General features: G+C 49.5%; 1 protein-coding gene across 8 annotated transcripts in view; it reads right to left on the bottom strand.

The window, feature by feature from the left end:
• ARNTL (aryl hydrocarbon receptor nuclear translocator like) overlaps nt 1-21,077 on the bottom strand; it is a 107,470-nt gene that overhangs the window by 74,571 nt on the left and 11,822 nt on the right. For all 8 annotated transcript variants that reach the window (XM_040638830.1, XM_040638829.1, XM_040638834.1 and 5 more), the window contains exon 2: nt 1,614-1,686. The gene's annotated coding sequence lies outside the window, so the exon portion shown is untranslated. The remainder of the gene's footprint in view (nt 1-1,613; nt 1,687-21,077) is intronic.

Raw genomic sequence — 21,077 nt, 5'->3', positions numbered from 1 at the left:
ACAACCCCCCACACAAAGCTTGGCTCCAGAGAAGGAAATGAGAACTGGTTGCGGCATGCTGTGCCTGCCCAGAGCTAAAGAAAAGCCGGCTGGGACACGCAAGTGTCCAAATCGTACGTGTGTCTCCCTTCTTTCACCAGACTCCCTCTGAGTGGCCTCTTCCGCTAATCTCTCTGAGTCTTTGCCCTGCATTTACGTGCGGCCCTGGGCAGCCTGGAGCCCTCGGCCCCCACTCTCCTCCGTGGCACCGTGTTCCGCAAGGCCATCTGTAACCGACTTGTCACGAACTCAGCAGCCTTGCTTCAAGTCCTTCTCCAGAGTCTCTGCTACCCCCTCCTCCTCCCTTCATGGGACTCTCTCCTCCTCAGCCTCTGGTTCTCTTCCACCACCATCCGGAGTTCCGCACACTCCCCCAGGCTCAGCTCTCTGCTCGCCACGGGGGGATCTCACTTAATCCCACGGCTTCCCTCCTCCATCTCTGGACCAAGCCTCGGTCCAGCTTCAGCCCCGCATCTCCAATTGTCTACTGGACATTTCCTGTGGATGAAGCACTGTCGTCGCAAGCTCAGTGTATCTGAAACCAGGTACATCAGGCACCCCTGTCCGTCTCCAGGCTCTACATTTGTCAATGGTACCCCTGTGAACTACCACACCTCATTCTCTTCGGCTCCTGTGTTTAAAGCCTAAGAAGACTGTAACTCCTCCAGTTCTCCCTTTGCAATCTGTCTTCTATGGGTACTTTGCTCCCATTTGAACCACTGTTAACCACACGATGTCACATGTGGATTACTGCTGCCCCTTGGAACAGGTCGCACGCCTCTGATCCAGCTATCAGATGAAAGGTCTTAGCATGTCACTTCTGCCATTTCACTTCTTTGCCCCAAATAACCTCAATGGCTGCCCAGTGCCTCCAGGACAAAGTCCAAGTGCCTCAGCCTGGCATTCAGGGTCTAGAGAAGGAGACTGTGAACTGGAGCCCACAGGCAAATCCTACCTACCATCTATTCTTGTAAGCAGAGCTTTCCTGGGACCCAGCCACACCCATTCATTCGGGGATTAGCTGTGGCTGCTGTCATGTTCCACCAGCGGGGCTGGGTCTCTGTGACAGAGACCCCATGGCCTGCAAAGCCAAAAATATCTACCATCTGACCCTTTGCAGAAGACGTTTGCTGACCTTGGTCTGGAGTGATCGTATCCTGCCCAAATTCTTGCCCGTGACCCCTCTGGATGAGGGTCTCCTGTGATGAGTGTGCTGCTGTGAGCCCACTTTCTTTATATCTTACACCAACTTCTCAAACCCAAAAAGCTTATTTCACTCCTTTCTCGATTTTTCCTTCAAAACACAGCTAAAATCCCACCCCTCCATGAGGCCAGCTGTGTCCATCCCCTTCTCCCTGGATGCCCCTCCTCTGGCTCCCCTCTCTGCATCTATCACAGAAGCAGTGAAATTTCGCTTCTCCTGTGGGCCTCCTTTCTGCCCGTACTACAGGCTTCTCTCGAGTCCAGGCTCGGTAACCTCCACAGAGCCGCCTCAATGATAACTGCCTTGCCCTTGATTCCAAATACCGACCCTCAATAGCATAATTCGGTAAGAAGGCATCAGACAAACTTACCGGTGAAGGCCCAGGATTCCACATTTGAAAACTGAAGTGTGGGTCTGAAAGTGTGCGCTCTAGCCAGCACCACCTACAAGCCAACGAGAGAAGAGTTTAGCCTTAAGAGAGAATACTGACACATTGTCTTTAAATTTCCAGCCCCCAATAAGTTTTGATTTACCATCCTCTCAGGATGCCCATTTCTGTTACTTTGACTAGAAAACCCCGCTCATCTTTCCAATCCACTGGACAGGCTTTCCCCCAGCAAGCCAGGCACCTCCTCCTCTCAGTTCCCATGGAACTCTGGTGAGACATTTATGGTAACACATGACATATGGGAGCATAATTTCTTATTTAGGAATGGGGGTCTCTAGAGTACAGGCTTTTCAAGAGAAGAGACCTATTAAATGTACGCCTTCTCTCACCCCACTGCCTAGGATGCCATGGGCATTTAGGTAGTCCTCAAGAAGTGTCTGTAAAGCAGGTGGAAAAATAACTCACTCAACACATGAACACGTACCTGGGTGCTGAAAATTCTGCTAGGCCACAATTTTCCCTAGAGAAATGCATGCCTCAATCCCACTGCTTTTAATAAGCAATGGTTTAACAGGAAGGATTAATGACATTAATCTTCTAAATGCACACCTTCGGAATGGCACTCCCCTGGGCAGAGAGCCTTCAGAGGCTCCCAGAATCTAAGAAGGCAAGCCCAGCTCCGCAAGCAGCCTGCCAGGCCTGCACCGACCGGCCCGGCCTGAGTCCCCAGCCTCCGCTCACACGGCCTCCGCTCCTGACCCCACAATCCAGACAAACACAGCTGACAGCAGGTCCCGTCCCTCTCTGTACTCCCTCCGGCTGGATGTGTTTCTCCCCTTCTCTCCATATCATCTCCTATTGAAATGCCATCCATTCCCAACATTATATCCCAGACCAAGGTCATGATGGGGCCAATATGCTTTTTTTCTTCTCTGATGTGTGTGTGTGTGTGTGTGTGGTAAAGTACGCATGACATAAAATTTATAATTGTAACCATTTTCGGGTGTACAGCTCGGTGGTATTAAGTACATTCATGCTGTTGTATAACCATCACCACCATCCATCTCCAGAACTCCTTTCCCACAAAACTGAAACTCTATACCCATTAAACAATTAACTCCACTTTCTCCCTTCCCCACCATAAGTCTCTGAAACCCAATAAAATTTTTTGTGGAATGAATAAATGATGAATGAAGACATGAATGAATCTGACCCCAACCCTCCCCACCAAAGCCGGAAATACTGTCCCCTTCTACTAGACTCCCAGGGCACTGTCTTCTTTCTTGGATTTATTTCAATCAATCTTATATGATCTGTTTTGCACCACTGTATTCTTCTTCAATGGGGAAACTGTGACTTATTTGAAAGGTTAAGCTGGGGTCTAAAAGCAGGCATTGGGCCTGTCCTCCATGTTGCTGGATCCAGTGAGCAAGTCTCAGACCTTGTCTTATGGCTTTGGATACCATTAAACAATTCCCTCTTGTTGGATGACCCTTTGCACTTGGCTTCCAGGATAGTACCCTTGGTTTTCCCTTGCTGGGTCTTCCTTATCTCCCCACCTCTTAATGTTGGAGTGCCCTAGGGCTCAGGCCTTGTTCTCATATCTTCTCTGTAATACCTTCCTGTTACACCCCCACCCAAGTTGGTCTCACCTAGTGTCTGGGATTCAGACATCATTTGTATGCTAAGGATGCCCAGATTCCTCTCCAAGCCTAGACCTCTCCTCTCAACTCCTGGCTAGTAGGATATATCCGACTGCCTACCTCCAGTAAGATATCACATAGATAGGAGCTCTGTGTAAGTCACGTTCAATGTGTCAAACTTAACATATCCAATGCAGAACCCTGGCCTTCCTGCAGGCCTGCTCCTCCAAGCCTTCCCCATCTCAATTTAAGACAACATTCTTCCAGTTGCCCTGGCCAAAAGGTTTAGAGCCATTCTTGTCTCCTTTCTCTTACGTCATAGTCCAGTCCTCACCAACATTGGTTTGTATTTCAAAATATATTCAGAATATGACCATTTCCCACTCCTTCCACCATTACCAAGGCAGATGATGGCGAGAGCCTCTCAACAGGTGTGCCTGCTTCCCTGCTTTAGCTCTTGGTGTCACTCCTCCCTCCATCCACAGTCAATTCCCAGTTCAGGAGGGAACTGGTCACAACATCAGTCAGATCAGGTTGTTTCTTTGCTTAAAATCCTGAAAAGCCTTGGTAGCAGGACAATGCCAAAGGGATGAACGTTTCTAAAGTAGACCTGCAGGCCCAGGGACAGGCTTGGGGGGACCAAGAGTCTTCAGGCCAGGGTCCTCCTCCCATCTATCTCTCAACTGGCAGTCCCAGCTGCAGCTCCTACTATCTGAGTTCATAAAGAAAGGAAACTTTTTAAAGGGAGAAAAGTACAATCAATCAGTTTTCTTTTCCAGTTAAGGCACCACAAAACGCCAACAACATTCACATTTCTCAAGGAGCGAATAAGATATATCAAGTCTGCCACCACTTAATAACTAGTTTCCAAAGATAAATCCAGCCTTCCAGAGAATAGTTATTACCCCCTTGGTGGCGGTGTTGGGGGGGGTGATCCTCCTTAAGCCCCTCTTCCTCCTGCATCCTCCAGCTGGTCACCAAGTCCCGGTTGCCTGATTGTCTCTAGACTTTATCCTACTCCTCCTCTTCACCGGTGCTGTGGCTGGAGGTGAGGTCCAAATGAAACAACTAAGGACTTTAATTAGTTCAGGTCTCGTCAGCTCTCCTTGGAGCTCTAGCAACAACCTCCTACCCAGTCTCCCCACCTGTAGTCACTTATTCCCGACTGCAACCCCAGACACAGTGTCTGAAATGATTTTAATAAAACCTAAATTTGATCAAGTCCCCCGCTTAAAATTCTCCAAAGAGTTCCTACACTGATGTACTATAAGTTCTTCAAAACACATTACGGGAAGCCATGGTAAATATTCTTTTTTTATCTTCCATAGACACTTTTCTTCCACCTTCCTAAAAAGACCATGAATGCCCCAGTAAGGGTGGGCAAGTGATCCAGCCCACATTGGAGTACTCCACTCCCTGGCAACAGCGATTGGCTCCAAGGGATAAGCACACCCCCGACCTAAGCCAATCAGAGACTTGGTCTAGATTTGAGCTACAGATGCAGCCACTTCCCCGCAGCCGCTAAACCGGGGCTGTCAGCAGTGGTGCCCCCACAAGGAGGGTGGTCTGTCTGCAGGAGGAAAGACGGATGCCAACATACAAAGAACAGAAGACAAGTGGCCAGACGGACCCCTGGCGGCACCGACTCCCTTTCTGGAACCTCTTTCTTTTGTGAACTCCTAGAGCATCCTGCCCAGTTATGGAACCAGTAACTGCCCACTTACGTGTCAGCCAGCGGGGGGTCCCAACAGGCCCACCATGCCACTACCCGTACCAGCGTCCTTTCCCACAGCGTTTCCTCTGCCCAGAGCGCAGGCTCCTTGCATTCTTACATAGCAGCCAGACTTGTAGCTCTATGGAGCCTTCGCTGAAGGGCAGCACCGTTAGTCCGGTTTCCCAGATGTGCTCTCAAATGCCTGGCGTATTTCCGCTCTACTGCACTCGGGCGCCTCATGATTGTCCCAATCTTAGCTGGTTCCCCAAGCTAGAAACCTCATCCATAACCTATCACCTCGCACTTCCTTGTTGCCATGTGCACTTTCCTCTCCTTCCTTTCTGAGCCATGTCTGCTGTGACAGCACGGACCCCATTATCTACTACCTGGACCCTGGCAACAGCCTCCCGGTCTCTCTGCCCCTCCCTCACCCACCCATCCCTCCTCACCGCTCTATAGCTCTCAGAATCAACCACCGACAGAATCAAGCCCCTGGGACCTTAAGCCGCCCCACAAACTGGCCCCAACCTATACTCTCTGGCTGCTCCCAACCACTGCCACTTCCAGGAACACGGAGTGCAAAGAAAACTCCTGGACAGTACAGGAAATGTCTGAAAGCCAGAGTGAAGAAGGCAGACCAGTTAGTGATCTCAGGACCTCAGGAATGAATGACACCATGGTGAGTTCCCTGCATTTTCTTTCTTTCTTTTTACATTGTGTGTGTGTGTGTGTGTGTGTGTGTGTGTGTGCGCGCGCGCGCGCCTCATATATCCCAGACTTGGAATTAAAGAAGCCAGCAATCTAGAAATGCAGAAGGCATGTGTGCGTGCACACACACACACACACACACACACACACACACAAAATGCCTGAACAAAAGCGTGCGCCCCTTAGCAAGACAGAAAACTTTTAGATGGTAACCACTCTGTTGCAACCAAGCACCACAGAAAACCCTATTCGACCCCCAACCATACCAGCAAAGGGCAAAGGACATCTGCAAAAATCCCTACAGTTAACAATCTACCTGATGTTGGAAGACTGCCTTCCCCCCAAGACTAGGGACAGACAATCACGTCCACTCTTCCCAATCTTATTCAGCATGGTACTAGAGGTCCTAGTCAGCACAAAGGACAGCAAAGAGAAATAAAAAACATACAGATGGGCACAGAAGAAATAAAACAAATCTCCATTTGCAGGCGATATGATTGCCTATGTACAAAATCCTGAGGAATACACAAAAGACATTCCTAGAACTAATTAGTGAGTTTAGCAAGGATGCAGGATATAAGATAAAACAATTTTTAAAAATCAGTTTTATTTCTATACACTAGCAATGAACACATGGACACCAAAATTAAAAATACAATGCCATTCACAATTGCTAAAAGTAAATACTTAGGCGTAAATAAAATGTCTTCCAACGAATCATTCTACGGTCTATCCACATGGGTTTACCTCTGCCACGAGGACAGAAACAGTATTGTGTTGCTCTCCGGTGAAAACAAAATACTTACCTAGCCAGTGCCCAGCACCTAGTTGGCATGCCACGTTTGTTGCCATGACTCACGCCCTGCTCTGTTTGAGATGGACTTTCTCCCCCTTTATGCTCCCACTGAGATCACTGCCTATTAAAGAGTTCCACTTCTAGTTTCTGCCTGGACAGGTCATGATGGCCAAGGAAGGACCAGGGAAGCTGTTTCCATTCCCATTCCCAAACACACATGTGCTCTTACATTACAGACAGCAGGGATTGGAAGTGGTTTCTAGAGGCATCTCTCAGCCCCCCACAGGGAACATCAGGCCCTTCCACATCCGGGGGCCCCAAGGCTTGGCCCAAAGATTCCAGATGATGATGTGGGACCACTGCTTACATTGTCTCATCCACACCCTGTGCTGGGAGGAGCCGCGGGTGCTGTCCCTCTGTCTGAAAGCTCCGTTAGAATGTGGGTGGGGGCGCCTGGGTGGCTCGGTCCGTTAAGCAGTGAACTCAGTTTCGGCTCAGGTCATGATCTCAGGGTGGTGGGATCGAGCTGCGTGTTGGGCTCTGTGCTCACTGAGGAATCTGCTGGAGATTCTCTCTCTCCCTCTCCTTCTGTCCCTCCCCCATGCTTGTGTGCACTCTCTCTCTAAAATAAATAAATAAATCTTAAAAAAAAAAAAGACTATGAATTGCTTGGCTGTGCTAGAGAAAGTACTGTGCAGGAAGAGAGCCTACTGTGAGATAGGTCAGGGCCCAGAGGGCATTCAAATATCTTCTCCTCAAAACATTCCCCTCTTCTGCAGGGAGAAAGTGAGGCTAACAGTCATTAGGCGAAAGCCAAAACCTCAGAACAAGCCCGACTCCTCTCTCTGTCTCACACCCCCCACCAAGCCCACAGCAAGCCCTGTGGTTCCACCTCCAGGACAGATCTCAAATCCCGCCCCCACCACCATCCGTCGGGAGCTGGCTACTCTCGTCACTCAGCGGGGCAACTCCAATGGACTCGAACTTCTCTTCCCTCAGTCAATCAACACATCAGGCAGAGTGATCTTTTCAAGATGTAACTCAAACCATGTCAGTCCTCTTTCAAAAACCCTGCCATGTTCCTGGCCCGCCTGGTCATTCCCAGTGCAACCAAGTCCAGACAATGACCCAATGGCTCCGCCCCCATGACGTCCCTGCCCTCACTTTCTGCCACTCTCCTCCCCGTCCCCCAGCCACGCTGGCCACCTTGACCCTGCGGTTCCCACTCCCTGATGCTCTTTCCCGAGTGACACGTATGACTCACTTCACTTCATTCGCTATGGCATGCACTCCAAGTTCACAAAAACCCATTTCCTTTTTCTTGGGGGCACATGGCTCGACCCTAGTTCCCAACAGCCTCCTTTGCAGGTAGGAGCAAACATATGACTGAGTTCTGACCAACGGGTGGGAGAGACGCAAGCTTCTTCCAGACGGGCCCATAAAAACTCCCCCACAAGACCTCTCTTTTTACTCATCGTCCAGCTGAATGGGAAGCACCGGAAGGCCTTGAAGAAGGCAGAGCCATAAGATATAAGGGGGGGTCCCCTCAATAACCACAAGAAAGGAGCAGCCACACTGGAATCTTTCTGTACGAAGAAATACAGTTTTATTGTAAACCAAGAAAATTTCCTTGAGCTGATGCACTGAGATGTGGGCCTTTTTTGCTACTTCTCCTAACAGTTTGGTCTCCTTCCCCATGAGACCTACGTTGACTACTCTAAAATTCTCCCAACGCTTCTTAGCCAACCTCCTCGCCATAGTCCTCATTATCATACTGGATAACGGACTTTCTTTTCCCCTCCGTGTCCCCGATGTTGCATGTGAGCCGAAGGCAGGAAATTTTTGCTTTTTCCCCTTGGCTGGACCCCCTGGGCCTAGCACAGTGCTTGCCACGTTGTAGACAATCACTTGTTGTTGAATGAATGAATACATGAATGTATGAATGCAATACCTGGGCTCCAAGGTCAGAAAGGCCTCCAGTGAGGCCTAGATCTGCCATTTATTAGCTGTGGGACCTGAGGCAAGCTATTCTACCTCTTTAATATGCATTTTCTTCATCTGTAAAATGGGGGAAGTAATAGTACTTTCTTTATAGAGACTGGGAATAATTGAGATCATGAACATAAATCCCTTAGTACAGGGCCTGCTAACAGCTCAGGTTCCACAAATGCTAATTGCTATTGTTATCAACTCAAGAGGACAGGATGGGGTGTCAGGCCTCAGCAAGGTCATTGGTAGGAGTTGAATGGATATGTACACGCACAAACTCTCCTGGGAGAAATCGTGACAAACACCTAAGCAGTGCGATTTAAAAGCTGCCTAAAAGTTCTCAGTAAATTGCCAACGATCAGAAAAATATGACAACTGGTGTCAGGGGTGATGAAAAGTGTGTGCAGTGTCTGCAGAAAAGTGCTACTATGGAAAGAACACCACCCAAATGATGAGAGATCGCTTTGTGCCTTTTAAGAAACAATTTTCACAGCAAAGCTCGAGAAAAGAGAGGCCTCTTGCATCATGGGGACAAGGTAATAAGGTTATAAAAATGGAACTCAAATAAACCACACACAGGGCCCACATGGGCCCAATTTTCCAGGAAAAACAGCGATTGCTACAGCATTCAGATAAGGGAATCACACTTGGGCCTCAGCATTGCCAACAGCTTTCAAAAATCATTAGGCTGCAGAAAAGCCACTGGGTTTGCCAAATTAGCAGTGCCAGCTCTCACCTGCCCCTCTCTGTCATGCTCCCCTCTTTCTACTGAGACGAGGACACAGACAATGATACCCAATACCTGTGCCTGCTTCCCCACCTTCAAAACACAGAATCATCCAGAATGAACAGCACTGCACCATCTGCAGCCTGGCTGCCTTCTCCAGAGGCCCGCCCGGCTCTCTCCTTGGCTCAGAACTGCTCTTAAATCTCACCTCCTGGAACTCTGCTGGCCCTTGTGCTGGGCCTTATTGACAAACCCCTCCCTGAAACTCTTTCTTCCTGTGGCCCCTCTTGGCTCTCAGCAAACTCCCCCACCCCCACCCCTGCAATCCCTCTCATCCCCACCTTGACCCCTCTTCCACCTACATACCCCGAATCACCGGTACTCCAAGCCTCTGGTTCTAGTGCCTGCTCTTCCCCGACATCACAGGCAGGACAGCTTTGTGCTTAGAAGCAGAGATGCTGGCGCCAGACCACCTGGGTCTGATCTTCGCTCTACGGCAGGATGCTCTTGGGCAGCTAATGAATTCCTTTATGTCTATTTCTTCATCTGCAAAATGGGGGCAGTGATAGCGCCTCCCTCGGGTCACCGTAGAGATGAGATGAGCTACTATAGAGGAAGTGCTTCGAACCGTGCCTGCCATCTGACACACACCCAAAAACACAGCCAAACCCCAAACATATCCCCATGTCCTCCCATCTCCATCTCCCCTATCAGCGTGTCAGCTCTGCTGGCAACGTCCAGTCCCCATCTCAGCCAGTCCTTTAAGGTGCTGACCAAAGCAATTCCTCCATAACATCTTCCTTGACCACTCCCCATCCCCGCCCTAGCCTCCCAGGGAAATGGAATTCGGCCCTTCTATAACAGGGTGGGGCTCACTGCCCCCGCCCCTCTTCTTAGTCGCCCTTGAAGGAGCATCGGTTTTAGACTTGTTGTATCCTTCCCACTCCCAGTTCATGAGCTCCTCAGAAACAAGGGTGGTGCCTTAGGTTTTTTCTTTCCCAATTTTTCTTCCCCGCAACCTTATGCACTGTGAAGACTCAGCTGACATTTGCTCGATTAGGTTGAAACGGTCCACGTACTCATCAACCAGAGACTGAAACGGCAACAACAGATCAGCGGGGCACCCGAAGCCGTCCCCACTACCCCAAAGCCACGTGGGTTCCAGGCTAAAAAGAGCACTGGGAACCCCATCAGTGACGCTCGTTTGTCAGTTTCATTCTGGTTGTTTCCTTACGACCAACAAAAAGCCAAACCCTTTCAGCAACTTCGCAACCTGCTTTCACGGCTGAAAGCCCTTCCTGACAGGCTCACTCTGGCTTAAGGAGACATGTTTGTTTCTAAAAAAATCCCATTTACTTTCTCTTGTTTTAGGGCCTTTCTTAAAAACATCGTTAAGAAGGGATCACTGTTTCTTTTATTCTATTGTTTTAACACAGCATCAAAGCTATAGGGATACCGAATTCCTCAATTTGAGCAGAGAAATTATTCCTTAAGAGAACGTACTGGCTCGCCTCCACACTGAAGAACAAACGAGTCACGTATTGCTTGTAAATATCCAGCCTTTCACGTACGTCTCGTTTCATGTTGCTGTTACCCTGTTCTTTGTTCAATGGAAAATCCAACAAAAACATTCCTAGCATTTAAAGTAAATTTTAAATATATCTTCACGACGTTTTTCTTGAAAAAAGAAATTCTGATTCTCTGTCTGATCTTGGGCCATTGCCATTAGCTAGATAAATGCCAACCTAATAAAATGATTCTGGAATACGCCAAGATGGCTAATGTAGCATTAGCTGAAAGAACAAAAATTAAAAGCAATCTAAACGCCCCATAACAAACTCATGGCTTATTGAAGGCACTCCCCTGATAGAATATTATGCAGCCATCTTAAATGAGCATGATAAAAATGACAGAGCCCCATGGAACAGGCTGAGGATTAATCTTCAGAGTAAAGGGAGTGCAAACATGTAGGCATATATGTTCATGCCATCAAGGTTGCCCCAGCGGGGCAGATCAAGCCCAGAGCTTGAAGTCAGATGCAAAGGAAGACAGGAAAGAGGTAAGAGGAAATCTCACGCAATAAGGTCAGAGAGAAAGGTGGTAGCCGTATGAGAATGAGGCCCTGGGCATAGGGCAGGGGCCATGTTTAGGAGAGCAGAACAGGAAATGGGAAAAGCCAAGGTCATTTCAGGAATTCCGTCCCAAAGCAGGCAAGGGGAATGGGAAGAGAACCCTCCCTCATTTTGCAGAATGAATCAATCCCTGGGTGAGAGAACAATGTTCAAACCCTTAAGACGATGTCAAGCCTAGTCCCCTCCACAGTGTGGCCACCAGGACTCCCACCTGAAGGCTGAGCCCCGCCCAGGCCTCCAGGGCTAATGCTGACCCAAGGCAGGCGGGATTTAAGAGGTTCCAGTTTAGCACGCAGGGATTTAGCGTGGTGCTAACCTGGCAGATAAAGAAGGCGAACCCCCAAGAGAATGAGCATCTTGCCCAAGGCCCCCCAGAGAGTTATGGGCTGTGCTGACACTTGAACCTGAGTTCGCCGGTGTCCGGGTTTAAGGCTGTTCTGAAGAGCGCGCTGGTCCAAAGCTGACGGATGAGCCGGGCTGACCGGCCCAGCACGACCTGTACACGCCAGTGCTTAGGAATTGGTGAGTCCACGCAGAGCAGGGCAGGAAAATGCCAGTGACCCGGGGATACCAACAGGTCCGCTGAAGGACAACACCCCGTGCATGCTGAACCCCCACGTCTAACTCCTCAGTCGCCTGCCCTTTGTGGCTTCCACTCAAGCTCTGCCACCCTGCGGGTCCAGTGCTTGTCTCTGATGGCACTCGCAGGCCGCCTGTGCCTCTCACGAGACACCTCTCTCTGGACACGAGCCAAATGACTCCAAAGCTCTTCCCCACCTCCCCTGACCCCCTTCATTCTTACACCTAGCCCCTCAGAATCCTGCATCTGGACCCCTCCTGCCAAGTACAAGAGGCCAAACTCATTGCCCTGGCATTTACCGCCCTCCCTCATAGGGCCCAAATCACCTACCTGCTCATGCCTCCCAGGGCACCCACCCTTGTCCCCGGACTGGCCAGGGGCTACGCTCCAGAAGCATGATCTCCTCTCCCATCCCAAATTCCCTAGGGGCCAGCTCAAGCTCTCTCTGCTTCTCCCCTGCCTCCTCCAAAGCCTCCGGTGTTGCTCACATGGTCCCCACTGAAGGAGCGTAAATGGAATCACACTGTCTCCTTGAGGCCGGAACAGCCAAAGGGCCAGACTCTCACATGTGGAACTGGCAAGTCACCCAGACACCGTCATCCAAAGGGCTAGGCACAGGAGGCCCTCTGCTCCCCCAACTTTGTTCTAAACATACTATTAGAGATTTCATCATGTAAGTGGTGGTCAAACTCTCTCTTGGCGCCCCTTGCGGGGGGGGGGGGTGCACACAGGAGGCAGTGATGCTGCAGCCAGGCCCACCAGTTAGGGACTGCAGAGCCCCTTCCGCCTGTCATGGCTGCCAGCAATAGACACTGCCTGAGCGCCTACTCCACGTTGCCCCACAGGTGCAGGGTCCTAAGGATACAAATCCCAACAAGCCTGTCTTTGCCCCACAGGACTTTGGGCTCATACAGGGAAAAGAGTGAGGCAAGTCCCACTAATGTAGTGTGATAAATGCCAGAGAGGGAAGGGCAGCGAGGAGCAGAGGTGGCCATGATGCAATTCAACCTGCGGACGAGCTGGTCCCCGAAGGATAATCGACACCAACCATGAAAACAAAGGTGGTCGGCACTCTCTGGGTGCTTCCTACGTGCTAAGCAAACACACCAAACCCTTCACTTGCTTTAGTGCAAACTCAGTCACGCGTTCATTAGCGAGCCCCTGCTACCTGCCAGGCACCGTTTGAGGCACTGGGGAGACAGCAGTGAATGAGCTAAACACTAGTCTCTGCTCTCGCAGCTTATCTTCTATCGAGAAAAGAGACAATAAACCAAATAAGTAAGTCAAATGTAGACTATGTTAGATGATAGTAAGAGCCAAGATGAAAAATAAATCAAAGTGGAAAGAGGGAAACATCTGGGAGGCAGTGGGCTGAATGGTACACGTTAAACAGGGTGACATTTAAGAAAGGACCTGAAGAAGGTGAGTGATCATGCCACACGGATAATCTGGAGGAAGAAAATTCAAGGCAGAGGGAGCCGTCAGAGGAAAGAGCCTGAGCCCCAAACAGGCCTGGCATGTTTGCAGAACAGCGAGGTCCCTGATGTGGCCAGAGTGGAACAAGAGAGGGGCAGCCGGGATCCATGCATCCGGCCACATGAGTCGTGCACTGCATAACTCAGGGGGGTGCCACCCCCCAGGCACCATAGCGAGTTCGGCCCGACTCAGCCTGCTCGGCTACCCGCCAGGCCCCGGGATAGGAGATGAGGTCAGGGGAGCACCAGGCAGCCTTGCGTACCATGCTGAGGATTTAGTTTTTACTTTGAGCAAGACGGGAAGCTACTGTCGAGAGGGTTCTGAGCGAGGGTACAACTTGAGTGGACCCCACCTCACTGGGTCACTGGACAGAGAGCACACAGAGCAGGGCAAGGTGGGAAGCAGGAGACCAAAGCAGAGGCCTGCAGTGATCACACTCAAGTGCATATCGTGTTTCCCTCCCAATCCCATGAGGTGGCTCTATGATCACCTTTCAGAGATGAAGAAATTGAGGCTCAAGAGAGATCTGGTAACTTTTCCAAGGTCACTGGGTGAGGCAGTGGCAGAACCACCAAGATTGGGAAGCAGGGGAAAAGAATATTCCAGGTGGACCGAACATCACCAGCCACGAAGCAGGAGCTCAGCAGGGCCTGGCACACTTAGGGCAGGCAGGCTGATGGTGCGGGGAATCTAGAGCCCGAGGGCAAATGGCAAGGGCAGCCAGTGAGGGCCTGCCTGTGCCCCGTCTGCTCACACAGGTGCCTCCTAGCAGCGTGCGAGCCAGCCTGGCTGCCTGGACTGGAACCAGCTCCTAACCCATGCCTCTGCTCCATGCTTATCCTTCCCACTTCAGCCCACAGGCAGCCAGGAGAACCTTTAAAACATGTAAATCATGGATTACTTTCTTGCTCTCAAGCCTCCAGTGGCTTCCCATATACCAGACACACAGGAGACCCTCAATTAACAGTGATGAAGAGACGGCCTCCTCATCCCTGCAGCCTCGCGCAGCCTGGTCCTGTTTCAGACCAAGGGAAAGCACCCCTTCTCCGCGCCCTCCTTACAGGGGGAGGCAAAGCCATGTGGAGGGGCCCGAGGGGGGTGCCTGCCAGCCACAAGTTGCCAGGCAGACGAAGCCAGGCTGCTGAATTACCCAGCTGAAACACACGAGCAGAGGGGATTGCCATTCAGACCACCTCAGAGGCAACTTTTGGATTAAACTTGTTTTAAATAAAACTGCTTATTTCAAAGCAACCTGGGTGCTCTCCACCACGCTAGGGCCAAGTAAAGGAGGTCTGCCGACGGCCCGGGCCATCCTGACTGTAACAGGCGCACTCCAAACAGGAGCCTTGGCCCTGAGGCCTCAAAGCTCCGGACGACGTCCTCAGACACCGGAGGTCTGAAAGCCACAGGCACGAGGCAGGCAATGGAAGGCTCTCCTCCCAGAGCCTGTGTCTTTAAGGGAAGGATCCAATGACTGCATTCTTCTCTGGATGCTGCAAACAGTGAACCCCAAAGCTGTTCCAGAAACTGGGGGAAACTATGAAATGAAGATTGAAACAAAACTGTACAAATTTCAGCCAGTAGATATTTGGGACAAGAGGATATTTGCCCAAAGGATCACGAGTGCTCCCAGGGCTTAAATCCAGGCCCTGTGAGGGCCCCCTCATTCCAAAGCCCTTTGCTATATGTAGAACTGTCTAAACACACACACACACACACACACACACACACACACACACACGCATTTACGCAGATATATTTTTAAAGGAATGGTAACAACATCAAAAGGATGAGAATAGTAACAAGCTACCCCACTCCCCAAGAAAATTAATTTAGTAACAAAAGCCTTCCTGTGGGCCCTGGTAGGAGTGTTAAATGAACACAGCATGAATGACTTCTTCTCTGGTTAAACATCACGGCTCATGGGTGGGAGAGCAGTGAGAGCAAGGAGGGGAGCTCTGGAAGCCAAGTGAGTCCCAGACCCCTTTGGGAGGCAGGTAACTGGAAGTTCCCCACACGGCATCAAACCAGGGTGAGGCAAGCTTCAAAAGCGTTGTTCTTTGAAGAGGAAGATGGAAGGAGAAGGGTCAGAAAACACAGTCTCTAAGGCCTGTAGGAGGAAGGGTACTGCTGAGTTTCCACAGGAGCGAGGGTCCTGTTTGTCCTGGTTTTTCAGAAAGATGGGGCACAAAGAGCAGGACAAATGGCCCATCTGACAGTGAAGTATAATAGAAAAGAAGACTCCACAAGGAAGCTCAGGAAAATCACTCACAACTACCCAACTCCCAGCTTTTCTGGGCAGTCGAAAGCCAAGCAGACAGTGATGCCCAAAGGTCCTGGAAGCGCGGGTGATCAAGAGCTCACAGCAAAACGGCCCAAGTCCACACAAGGCCAGACTCTGGCCACCAGGAAAAGGACCAGCGGTGGGCGAAGGATGGGGCAGCAGGGAGGAGCGCATTAAAACTAAAACAACCACCACCACCACAAAACAGAAAATCCTGTCCCGGAAAGGAACAGCGGTCCAGTGTCCTGTCGGAGGGACACGGAGAGGCTGGTCCTCATCAGAAGTTGCAAATCAGGGAGAAAACTCGGGCTCGGGCTTGGCCTCAGCCAGAGCTGCAACATGGACAGACTGGGACTCTGTGCAGACTGGCTCATTGCTCTGCAGAAAAGAAGGACGTGTGCCTGCAGCCCAGAGATGGGCAAGTGGAATGACCAAGAGGGCCCGTCCCGGGCTCATGCGTCAGCTTTCGCTCTCTCTGCAAGTCTGCCAGCCCAGACATGGCCCCGGCAGACTGAATGGGAGAAGCTGCTCAGCTTTCCCGGGAGACCTTCCCGATCTCGTCCCTCCCCACCAGAAAGCACCAGGGGCATAGAAGGAGCCAGGCCTTGGAATCATCCCAACCCGGCCCTTCTGCTCCACTACGGAAGGGCCCACGTAACCAACTCTGATGCCATTCTTGCAATCCATGATGAGCTTCATTTGCTTCCCTGCTAACCATTTCTCTCTCCCACGAGAATGAAAGCTCCGTGACAGCAGAGGGCAGGTCTGCCTTGCTCATCACTGTGCCCCCTGACAGCATCTAGAACAGTGACGGCCACATCACAGGACAGCAACAGATCAGTGCATGGCTTCAAACACCAAGCAGCCATCTGCAGGAGCTGTGCCAGAGAGGGCCCTGCCAGGCACGGGCCAAGCGCTTGGTGGATGGCCCCGTGGCTTCTCCAAGGTTCCGCAGCCAGCTCGGTATCCCCACCCTTNCCCTACAGTCCTGAACCCTCCTCTTCATTCTGTCCCAGGAGCACAGCTCAGGCTACTCACCTGAGCAATGACAAGGGTAAGGGACAGCTGTAACAGAGAAGAGAACAACAACTATTTCTCTTCAGTCTACAAACACGGCGGTGGGAAGAAACCACGACCAAATCTACAGTCACAAACAGATGGAGGGTCACATGCACAGAGGGCACTGGAAGTGGCAGGACCTGAGAGAACAAAGGACAGGGTCCTCCAGTCCCAGGAAGATGGCATCGGGGGTCCCTAAGGAACACATGAGTGTAAGAGAAAGGAAAACGAGCTCATGGCAAGTGTGAAAGCTGCAAAGTACATTTCCGTAAGGGACTGTAATACAGGCTGGTCAAATTCCAGGAGCAGAGTTCCTCAGGACCTCTTTCCTGACATATTACAAAACAATTGCATTCTGTGTTGACTTCCACAAGGAAAACATCTTCCTTCTAACAAATCCCTTAACTTGTCTGAAAATAACCTGGCTAGGTCTGAGTTAACATGAGAGCTTATAGCCCAGGCCAGGTTGCCAAAAATAAAAATTCTTGATTTGGCTGGAGAGTATTAATTCGTAAGACTCATTTTCTTTTAATATTTTGTTTATTTACTTGACACAGAGAGAGAGAGACAGCCAGCGAGAGAGGGAACACAAACAGGGGGAGTGGGAGAGGAAGAAGCAGGCTTCCAGCAGAGAAGCCTGATGCGGGGCTCGATCCCACAACGCCAGGATCACGCCCTGAGCCGAAAGCAGACGCTTAACGACTGAGCCACCCAGGCACCCCTGTAAGACTCATTTTTAACTAGCCGTTTATGATATAAAAGTAACACATGCTCACTGCTGAAAAATAGAAAACCACAGAGAAGGAGATGAGAATAAAAATCACCTTGAATTTATAAGATGAGAACCACTGTTAACATTTTGGTGCTTTTCCCTCCTTCCATGCATAAGCCTTTAACAGAGTCAGGAGCATACTGTGAATGTAAGTTCAACTCCTGCTTTTTTCCAATAAAGTCCATTTAAAAATACTCCACTGTGTTCCAAGAAAGAAGGTCACCCTTAGTGAATAAACAAATTAAATAACAAAATGAATGAAAGTTAAAAATTTTTGTTGATTATCCACTGAGCCCCCATTTCTCCAGCAAGAGAAAGAAAAAATCACTCTGGCCAGGACAGAAATGCCCATAGGATAGAAATCATAAGCTTATCTTTGTAATCTCTTATCTCTATCATATTTTCAGTAAACATTTATTATTTTGAACAAGCCACATAATTTTTTTTTCAAATTGACAAGGGAATTTTATAACCACATCTTAGTTTTTGAAGCAAGAAGTCCTTCCTTAGGAAGGCTTCATCTTCCAATCTGCAGGTAGAAGAGACCATTTAAAAATGATCAGTTCACATTCATGGACCATGATATCCAACTGGAAGTCCTAGCTCCTCTTTTGTTGGATTCTGTCACCTACTCAATGGAATAAGCAAATGGCCTTGACAAAGACATATTATGTGTCCTGCGCTACCTGGTTGAGAGCTGCCCTGCCATCTGGCCACGTCCGGGTGGGGTACCTGGTTATACACGTAGGCTCAAGACCGTGGCCAGTAGGGAGCAGAAGAACCACTCTGCCCAGCAGAGAAGACCTTCCAGGATCAAGATCTCTGCACAATGCATTTTCTTTCCCACCTCTCACATTTCACACTCCATTCAATGAATATGTCCATGCCAGCCCTTATAGCAGGTGCTGGGGACACAGGTGAGTAACACAGACGCTATGCCAGTTCCCATGGAGCTGCAGTTTGCAGAGCACTTCCCCTTCCATTACTCTCACACTAAGCCTGGGAGACAGGAAAGGCCATCACTGTTATTCCCATATTGTAGATGATAAAGCAAACATTCTTCAAAGTATTCTGCCCATGTTATGAAGCAGAAGGAGCTGGACTCAAACCTAGGTCTTCTGACTCCTAGCTCAGTGCTCTTTTTACTGTACCACTTACACTGATGAATTTCCTCTAATAGACAACTGAAGTCTTTTGGATTATTCATATTCCCCCTGGCACCTTGGTTCTACCTGGCTGCCTACTTTCTGAGCCCTGAGTCGCCCTGACTTCCAGATGGCTGCATATTCCCTGATTTTTGTGTGCCTGCCTAGATTCTGGCCCTGTGCTCACACATCTTCGCAGCTCTCAGGAGAGCTTCATAACTCTATTGAAGCCTTCCCATTGGTACCACGACTCAGCACACTGAAAGCTTCTCCTAATGTTCGATCTCTTCTCCACTCTTAAAAACAGATTTTGCTGGACTCATGACCTCCCACCTAAAGATATTTCTCAGCCTCTTTTGCAGTTAAATGTAGCCATATAACTTAAGTTCTGGCCCCTAGGATAAAAGAACGTGCTTCTGCCAGATCTTGACCTTAAAATGACTACATGTGACTGCCCCGCACCCCAACCCTTTCCCCCAGGAGATGGTAAAATTAGAAGCTTCCCCCTTCAACCATCAAGCAGAAGCCACATGATGAAGACAGAAGGCCTGGACCACTACCTACTATGGACTAGTTTCAGCCATTGTGATGGTGGATCTCTTTAGTACAGGAACTTGCCTGGTGTCCCAACCAAAAAGGCTTGAGTGACAACAGTTCTACATTCTCTGAGTAAAGCCCCTTGCTGCCAAAGAGGAGGTTCAAAACTATATAAGAAAGTGTTCCATTCAGGTTTATTTCAGGGAAAACTGCCCCCCCCAAAAAAACAAAACAAAACAAAAACCAATCACCAGGACCTCAAAGATGATTTATGTTCAGATCACAGGACAAACTGAGAGAGCCCAGAAAAGCAAATCAGCCCCCTTCAATAACAGGAGGGGAGAGAGCTCTAAGTGACAAGCACGACCAGTCCTCTCTCCTGCAGCGGCTCACTCCATTCCTGGAAAAGGCACCAAGAGCTGAAATGATGTGAGCCAAGGCTAATTTCTCCATGGAAACAATGTGATAACAGGAGCTTGTGTTCCTAACCAAGATCTTGATGGTCAACTTTTAAAAGACATTACATAAACTCCATGTTTGATCATCTATTAAAGCCTTTGGACTTCTTTTTTTTTTTTTTAAGATTTTATTTATCCATTTGACAGAGAGAGAGACAGCCAGAGAGAGAGGGAACACAAGCAGGGCGAGTAGGAGAGGAAGAGGCAGGCTCCCAGCATAGAAGCCTGATGTGGGGCTCGATCCCAGAACGCTGGGATCACTCCCTGAGCCGAAGGCAGACGCTTAACGACTGAGCCACCCAGGCGCCCCTGGACTTCTTTTTTTTAAAGATTTTATTTGTTTATTTGAGAGAGAGACAGCTTATGGGCGGGGGGGGGGGGAGGAGGCAGAGGGAGAGGGAGAAGCTGACTTCCTACTGAGCAGGGAGCCTGACATGGGGCTCGATTCCAGGACCTTGAGATCATGACCTGAGCCGAAGGCAGATGCTTAATCAACTGAGTCAGCCTGGCGCCCCGAAGCCTTGGGGCTTTTAAAGCTAGAAGGGCTTTTGGTCCAATAATATGCCACAAAAGATATAGGTGTATTCTCTGCCATACAAAGCAGGTGCAAATCAATTAAACCTAACACAACAACCAATTACATGACCTTTTATTTATTCTGATTCGCTAACAGTGTGTAGCACAAAACACCTCACTTTAATAATTCCTGTTGACTTCTGAATACAGTAAGTCAGATCACTTAATGACATCCTTAATAGAGAAAGCAAAGAGAAACTTGGGAACAGAGTAAAAGTTAAAGTCAGGAAAGCAGTGTGTAGGTCCTGGCTGTGCCACCGACTAGCTTTGGGGCCTGGGGCAATAGCTGAAACTCTCCAGGTACTTCATAGCTTGCAAAATGAGTCTTTGTAACTCTCCTCTCCTCACGGGGCCAGGGCTGTGGTGAAGACTAAACAAGACAATGCATGTAAAAACTACTTTGTAAATCATACAGAGGTAAATGGTATTATCAGAATCATGACATTTGCAAAGACTTTTGTGGGGAGATTTTGACAAGCATCATCATGAATGCTGAGCAGACTACAAGCTACATGGCCACTTTTTGAAAAACTGACCCAGCGCAATCCCTTTCCCTGTCTTCTGCTCTCCTTAAAATTCCCACATGCATTAGTTGGCAAGAGTTAGTCAATCTGATGCATACAGTGCTGGCATCCATTTGCTCATGAGCTGTAAGCAGCCAGGGAGAGCTGCTCGATGTCAGCCATGGGCTATGAAGAAGAGAGAGACACAGTGAGCTGAGGCCACTGTGTGATGTGTCATTTATCAACCAAAAATGCCTTCTGAAGATCTGTGCTGTCAGAAACTTCAAAACCAGGGGCAGGAAGCATGTGGAGTGCCAGGTGAAGGGAGAAAGAAGATGGTAGCGGTT

Source organism: Ursus maritimus, unplaced genomic scaffold (assembly GCF_017311325.1).
Source record: "Ursus maritimus isolate PB19 unplaced genomic scaffold, ASM1731132v1 scaffold_23, whole genome shotgun sequence".
NCBI classification, from domain to species: domain Eukaryota; kingdom Metazoa; phylum Chordata; class Mammalia; order Carnivora; family Ursidae; genus Ursus; species Ursus maritimus.
The sequence above is the reverse complement of the archived record's forward strand: the minus strand, read 5'-3'. Positions and strand labels throughout refer to the sequence as shown.